This window comes from Primulina tabacum, chromosome 1 (assembly GCF_025594145.1).
Source record: "Primulina tabacum isolate GXHZ01 chromosome 1, ASM2559414v2, whole genome shotgun sequence".
Taxonomy (NCBI): Eukaryota; Viridiplantae; Streptophyta; class Magnoliopsida; order Lamiales; family Gesneriaceae; genus Primulina; species Primulina tabacum.
In genome coordinates this window covers 13,629,063-13,637,737 of record NC_134550.1, presented here as the reverse complement: position 1 = coordinate 13,637,737, position 8,675 = coordinate 13,629,063, and positions in this window count along the sequence as shown.

The following is an 8,675-nucleotide window of genomic DNA, read 5'->3' as shown; positions in this document are numbered from 1 at the left end:
CAAGGTCGGGTGATGAATATATTTGCAGGGGATAATTTGTTTTTGACATAGTGCTTTGTACCTATCCTTTTCAATTTTTCTAGTGAAGGTTAAATGTCCGTGCAAATCCGAATCGGCGGGTGGTAGGACGTTCATCCCCTTTCCCATTCTAGCCCTTTTTTTGCCCCGGCAAATAACTTGAGGTGCCGACTTTCTTATGCGATGCTTGAGAACCCCGCTGCATTCTAACAACAAATTATACACTCCACACAATTATCCCACAACCAACAACAGATATGAGTCACAAGCACAAAGACAAAAGTAATAATCGGCGCACACAGTGTTATTCAATTGCTAGTGGAAAGAATAATTTAACAAGGCACCGTATAAACACCGATAATCGAAATATGAGAGGGGTAGGAAAGAGATCACTTTGAGTGGCGCGACGGCTTTGCACGATGCTGCGGTGTGGGTGGTGGTCTGCGCTGCGAAGATGAGACCCGTGCACTGTGGCTGTGTGGGCAGAACTGAGAGAGGGAGGTTGGCTGGTGTGCTGTTGGCTGCTGGTTTGCAGATGAAAGCGATGCGCCGTGTGAAGGTGGGCTGGTACGAAGAACCGAGAGAGGGAGGTTGGTTGGCGGGGAAGAGGCGGCCTGCGAGAATTGAGAAAAGGGAAGAAAGATAGGGTGAGGAAAGTGAACAATCAATTACGTAAATCTTAGTTAATGAATTGATATTTTCAAAACCCCTTTTTTTTACAACAGAAGAAGTCTTTAGGTAGGGCGTGATCACGCCTTAGGCAAAGACTTCTGCTGTGTTGGATCCTCGTTTTTCTTTTAAATTTTTATTATTTATTTATTTTTATTTTTTTGTGAAACAGAAAACCTCTTATGCGCTCAGGACCTCAAAATTTTAATTTTTTATTTATACCAGAAGTGGTTTTCTTATAAGGCGTGATCACACCCTGTAAAAAAACCTCTTCTGCACCCAGGACCTTTTCATTTTTAAATATTTTTTTTCCCAAAAGTGGTTTTCTTATAAGGCGTGATCACGCCCTGTAAAAAGACATCTTTTGTACAAAAATAAACCAAACTTATAAATATGAAAAAACAAAAATTTGGGTTGCCTCCCAAAAGCGCAATTTTTTTACGGCGTTATGCTCGACATTTTTCGTCCCTTTAAATTTTTGAATAGTGTGGTTTTTCCAACTCACGTTCGAGCATGTTTGCCACACTTTCATCCTCGTGAAACACCTTCAATCTATGTCCATTCACCTTGAAAATTTTATCAGTATCCAAATTCTTGATTTCCACTGCACCATAAGGGAACACATGAGTAACAACAAACGGTCCAATCCATTGGGAACAAAGCTTACCTGGCATGAGCTTTAGCCGAGAATTGTACAGCAGTATTCTTTGGCCGACAATAAATTGTTTTCGCAGAATCGAATTGTCGTGAAACAACTTTTTTTTCTCTTTGTAAATTCGTGAATTCTCATATGCTTCAAATCTTATCTCCTCTAACTCTTGTAATTGCAACTTTCTCAACTCGCCCGCTTCTTCCAAAGTCATATTGCAGTGTTTGACCGCCCAATAAGCTTTATGTTCAATTTCCATAGGCAAGTTTCCAAAGACTAACCTGTAAGGAGACATCCCTATTGGAGTTTTGTATGTCGTCCGATATGCCCAGAGTGCATCATCTAGACGAAGGCTTCAATCTTTTTTTCCCGGATTGACGGTCTTTGCTAGGATAGACTTGATCTCCCGATTGGAAACTTCGGCTTGGCCATTCGTTTGTGGATGATAGGCAGTGGCCACTCTATGATGTACCTCATATTTCTTCAATAATGATTCAATTGTTCGATTGCAAAAATGGATTCCTTGATCACTTATTAGCGCCCTTGGGATTCCAAACCTGCTGAAAATATTAGACTTGATAAAACCTGCAACCACTTTAGAATCATTAGTCCTAGTGGGTTTTGCTTCCACCCACTTCGAAACATAATCAACTGCCAGCAGTATGTAAAGATAGCCTCCCGAAAAAGGGAACGGTCCCATGAAGTCCATGACCCAAATATTGCATACAAAATTGGGTTATGAGGCATTTCGTTTCTATGGGACAATGAACCTGTTCTTTGGCATCGCTCACAACTCTTACAGAACATATAAGCATCTTTAACCAGTGTTTCCCAATATAGCCCGCTATCCAAATTTTTTCTAGCCGTTTGTTTTGGTCCAAAATGACCACCACATGCATAATTATGACAAAATCCCAAAATTGATTTATGTTCGTTTTCAGGAGCACATCTCCTAATCACTTGATCAGCACAAAACTTCCATAAATGAGGTTCATCCCACGCATAATATTTAGCTTCACAACGAATTTTTACTTTGCGTGATTTACTAAGAGTGTTAGGTAAAACTCATGTGACCAGATAATTAACAATGTCTTGATCAGCACAAAACTTCCATAAATGAGGTTCATCCCACGCATAATATTTTGCTTCACAACGAATTTTTACTTTGCGTGATTTACTAAGAGTGTTAGGTAAAACTCATGTGACCAGATAATTAACAATGTCTGCATACCAAGGGTTCGTGCCTTTCACTTCAAACAATTGCTCATCTGGAAAAACTTCAGAAATAGGCAAAACATCTTCGTCTTTTACCAGTCTGCTCAGATGATTAGCGACTGGGTTTTCAGTTCCTTTACAATCCTTGATTTCGATGTCGAACTCTTGAAATAAGAGTATCCATCTTATCAACCTCGGTTTTGACTCATTTGTTGCCAGTAGATACTTCAATGCTGCATGATCAGAAAACACAATTACTTTAGAGCCAAGCAAATATTATTGAAATTTATCTAAGGCAAAAACAATAGCTAAGAGCTCTTTTTCCGTAGTGGTATAGTTGCAATGCGCATGATCCAATGTTTTTGAAGCATAATATATAACATGATTCCTTTTGTCAATTTGTTGGCCTAGAACAGCTCCCACCGCATAATTGCTTGCATCACACATGATTTCAAAAGGCAAATTCCAGTCAGGTGGTTGGATTATGAGTGCTATGGTCAACATGTGCTTTAGTTTGTCAAAAGCTTCCTTGCAATCTTCCTCAAAGTTGAAAGGTGTATCCTTTTGGAGCAACTTGGACATTGGAAGAGCAATCTTAGAGAAATCCTTAATAAATCTGTGGTAAAAACCTGCATGTCCAAGAAAACCTCGAACTTCCTTAACGTTAGTTGGGAATGGTAAATTATTGAATATTTCAACCTTCGCTTTATCAACTTCGATTCCCTTAGGGGAGACAACATGTCCCAACACGATTCCTTCAGTCACCATGAAATGACATTTTTCATAATTAAAAACCAAATTGGTTTCCATGCACCTTTTCAAAATCTTGGACAAGCGATTCAAACAATCATCGAATGAATCCCCATAGACAGTGAAATCATCCATAAATACTTCAATGCATTTCTCAATATATTCAGAAAAGATAATAAGCATGCACCTTTGAAACGTACCTGGAGCATTACAAAGTCCAAAAGGCATTCTTCTGTAGGCAAATGTTCCGAAAGGGCATGTAAAAATCGTCTTCTCTTGATCCTCTTGAGCAATGACCATATGATAATAACCTGAAAATCCATCAAGAAAACAAAAATAAGTTCTTCCAGCAAGTCTTTCCAAAGTCTGATCAATAAAAGGCAAGGGAAAATGATCCTTTCTAGTAGCTAAATTAGGCTTTCTAAAGTCAATAACCATACGCCATCCATTTTGCACCCTCATTGGGACCAACTCACCATTTTGATTTTTCAACATAGTGATACCTTTTTTCTTTGGTACAACATGGATCGGACTCACCCACTTACTATCAGAGATAGGATATATTATCCCTTCCTCTAAAAGTTTTAGGATTTCTTTCATTACCACTTCCTTCATCGCTGGATTTAGTTTTCTTTGGAATTCTCTTACCGGCTTAGCATCATTTTCCAAATGAATTCTATGCATGCAAATAGAAGGGCTTATGCCTTTGATGTCTGCAAGAATCCAACCAATTGCAGTTTTGTGCTCTTTAAGGAGTGTGGCTAACTGCTCTTCTTGTTCTTCTGTCAATCCCTTCGAGATGATCACTGGCAAGGTCTCATCATCACCCAAATAATATACTTCAAGTGTTCTGGCAAAATTTTCAACTCCAACTTGGGTGCCTGTAAAACAGAGGGCAACAATTTCTTGTGAGAGACTGAAATTTTGGCTTCTAGATTTGTTACCACTGTTGGTGATTCCATTTCCACTTCTAAAATTTCCCAAGTTTCAGCTACTTCTCCTTCCACATTCAACTGTTCATGCATCTGAAATTTTTCACATTCGTATTCCTCCTCAAAGTGTTCATGCACAATTGAATCAACAATATCAATAGAACATATAGAGTGATTTTCATTTGGATATTTCATAGCATCCAAAATACTAAATTTCATAATCTCTCTGTCGAATTCAACGTAAAGAGTACCCTCTTCCACATCAATCTTGGTTCTAGCACTTTTCATGAAAGGTCTCCCTAATAGAATTGGGGCTGACATCGCAGTGGAGTCCTCTTCCATTCGCAATATATAGAAATCTGCATGGAATATAATTCTTTAACTTGCACCAAGACATATTCAACAAATCCTTCCGAATAAGCATTAGATCGGTTCGCTAATTGAATCACCACTCTAGTCTCTTTCAAAGAAAACAAATTTAAAGCACAATAAATTGAATATGGCATGACATTAATGGATGCACCTAAATCTAGCATGGCACGTTCAGTTTTCAGATTACCAATAACACAGGGCATCGTAAACATACCCGGATCCTTGCATTTATTTGGTAGTGACTTCTTAATAACTGCATACATGTTTTCTCCCACACTTACCTTCTCATCACCTCTCAACTTCCTCTTATTAGTGCACAAATCTTTCAAAAATTTAGCATATCTTTGGATTTGTTTGATGGCATCTATAAGAGGAATATTTACTTCCACCTTTCTGAATGTTTCCAACACCTCTTTCTCATAGTCAAGCTTTTTGGATTTTTCCAACCTAGAAGGAAATGAAGGAACAATTGCATTAGAAGTAGTAAATGAAAGAGATTTAGAATTTACCTTCGTTTGCTTGTCAGATTCTCTTTCAACATCCTCATCTGTGTCTCTTCCTTTAGTATTCTCTGTAGGTGGAGTAGACTTATTCTAAATATCTTTCCCACTCCTTAATACTATGGCACTTGCATTTTCTTTTGGATTAACTACCGTTTGTGACGGCAGTTTGCCGGAATTCATTGCCTCCAATTTGCTAACTGACGTATCAATTTGAGTGATTTGGTTTCTTAGATTCTGAATGCTGGTCCTTGTTTCCTTTTGAAATTTTTGAGTGTTTTCAGCTAAGGCCTTCACAATTTCATCTAGGGACATACCTGAGTTAGAGGCTTGCGCAGGTGGTGGCTGTTTGTTAAAATTTTGTTGTGGATATCCTTGTTGGCATCCTTGATTCCTAAATCTGAAATTTGGGTGATCTTTCCATCCTGGATTGTAGCTATTAGAATATGGATCATACCTGCGTCGAGGCTGTCCAAGAAATCCACCGATTGCATTAACCTGTTGCGTTGGATCTTCCTGTAACGTAGGGCACATGTCCGTCGAATGTCCAACTATTGCACATATTCCGCAAGCTTTTATTTGTTGTATCTGTCCTACAACCAACTTTTCCAAAAGAGATGTCAAAGAATCTAACTTTTGATCGATAGGATTAGTGCTTACCTCATTAACTTGTCGTGGGGGGTTACTTGCCTAGTTCCAAACTATTGTGCATTGGCGGCCATGTTGGAGATTAGAGCTCGTGCTTCTTGAGGCGTTTTGTTTACCAATGCACCTCCACTTGCAGCATCAATCATGTTTCTATCAAAAAGTGAAAGACCCTCGTAGAAATATTGGACTAGCAGCTGTTCTGGAATATGATGTTGAGGGCAACTGGCACATAACTGCTTAAATCTCTCCCAATTTTCATTTAATGTCTCTCCTTGTAATTGTCTAATCCCACAAATATCCTTCTTGATGTTTGATGCTCGCGAAGTTGGGAAGAACTTCTCCAAAAATTGGTGTTTCATTTAACCCAAGTTGTTATCGTCCTAGAGGGCAAGTAATAGAGACAATCCTTAGCTTTGTCGGCTAAAGAGAATGGAAAAGCTCGCAATGAGATTTGTTCTTCAATAATCCTTTGTGGTTTCATGGATGTGCACACAATATGAAACTCTTTCAGATGTTTGTGAGGATCTTCACCTGCAAGACCACGGAAAGTAGGCAATAAATGAATCAAACCCGATTTTAATTCAAAAGTGGCATCAGTAGTAGGGAATTGAATGCATAATGGCTGTTGAATAACGTGATGATTAGCTAACTCCCTGAGTGTTCTTTGAACTGGTTCTGCCATTAGTTCTTCAGTCACTCTCACTTTTTTCTGTCTTTAAAATCAAGTTCGGATTCTCTTTCAGTGTCTGTTGACTCCAAGGCTACGTTTAAACCAGGAGATGATGATGATGATGGTTGTTTGCCCCGTAGCCTTGCTTTTTTCCTCAAATCGATGTCTTCTTGATTTGTGGATTATATTCGAGTTCACCAGTATGAGAAGAACGAGGCATAAAAGAAAATAAAATAACTAAACTCAAAAGAAACTAACCTTACATCGTTCCCCGGCAACGGCGCCAAAATTTGGTGTGCTGTCGTTGTGCCACCAAACTTAATTCCTACTCTCTAAATAAAATTAATATAATGGTAAGCAGGGTCCAATCGAATTCACAGGGAACTGATGATGATTTCTTTCGAGTAAAATATAATTTAAAGGGGGATTTTTGTATATGAATTAAATAAACTACTAAACTAAATTTTTCCATGAAAAGAAAACAATAAATTTAAATGACAATTAATCAACCAGGATAAAGCAAAGAATTTAATATGAGAAATATATGATTCAAGAGAGTTCTACTATTTAATCATATCATTGTTCATCGGCAAATAAATAATTTATTCAAGTTGTTCTAAACAATTAACCTTAGAATTATAGGGATATTCGCTAAAATTCTTGTGTTTTCCTAAATTAATTTATCGAACCCAGCATGCCGTCAAAACTTATCAATAACCAATTGGGCACGATATCGTTCTATATTAATTAACGATAGCTTTTAGATCTGTGAAAATAGTTAATCTTGAAATCTAACAATCGAGATAGCTGCAATTGATAAATCCAATTTTGTTGATTTATTTAGATTAAATATATTATGATAGTACAACACATCTAATCTATGCTACTCGTGTACCAATCATTCATGACAATTACGGACCACTGAATTCAAGGTTAGCAGTAGAAGATCATATATCGAATTAAATTGTCAGATTAATCAATATACAATATTCATAGAATTAAATCATAAATCGTCAAATACTTGGAATAACAAGAATATTAAATCCAAGAACAAAACCTCACAATGATATATTAAACAGTAAAATCAACCATTAAACCAGACTAGAAAACTAGCCAAGCATTACTCGGTTTACAATCTCCATAAAAATAAATAAAGAAAAGAAAGGTACTAGAGCCGTGGAGAAAATCGGAGAGAAAATCCTTGAGCCTTTTTTTTCTTTGTTCTTCACGTGAGTTGTGGTGATTGGGGGAAAAAATTGATTGTGGCGCCTCCACAGTACTCGTTGATTAGGTTGGAAAGAAAAAGGAAGTATTCTTATTTTTGGGTCCAAAAGAATATAAAAACCCAAATATCTAAAATTAAACCTAATCATTAAAAAAATAAAAGATATTAGGAATCATCCTCCAAGAATTTAGAGTTTTTTTCCATAAAAACTTCATCCTTTATTTCTTCCTTGATATAAAAACTCCTTATTTCTCACTAGGCAGCCAAGGAATCGTCTCAAGGCGTGATCACGCCTTATCAAAAAAAATCTTCTGAATTTATCTGCTCCACGTCTTCCACTAAGTTCATATCGACAACTTTAATTGTGATATAAAATCATCCTTTTTAGCCCAGATTTATCGCAAGAGCAGAAAACTTCCTTTTTTACAATAAAATCACAAAAAATGTGTCAATTAAGCACGTTGGTAGTTGTAACAATGAGATATATGACAATAAAAATACAAACTATTATGAGCCTATCAGGAAGCTAGATCCTAAATGGGAGGGTCTTTTCAAAGTGATCGAGAGGCTAAGCTCTGGAGCCTATTACTTGGAGAATGCACAAGGCAAAGCTTTGAAGAGGCCCTGGAATGTTTATCACCTTAGGAAATATCATTCTGGATTTTTATTGTTGATGTATCTCATCTTTGAATTTTACCATGTAATCGGTTGGAATTCAATAAAACCAAGTTCTTCTTTTCGGTTCATGAATGTTGTTGTGTTATGAAATTAAGAAAAAATAAATTTTCCTACTAAGGCATCGCCTAGTAGAGGAGCAGAGTGTATGAGAAAAATTAAATTTTCCTACTAAGGCATCGCCTAGTAAAGGAGCAGCGTGCAGAAGAAAAATTAAACCTACTAAGGCATCGCCTAATAGTGGAGCAACGTGCAGGAGAAAAATTAAATTTTCCTACTAAGGCATCGCCTAGTAGAGGAGCAGCGTGTAGAAGAAAAAATTAAATTTTCCTCCTAAGGCGTCGCCTAATAG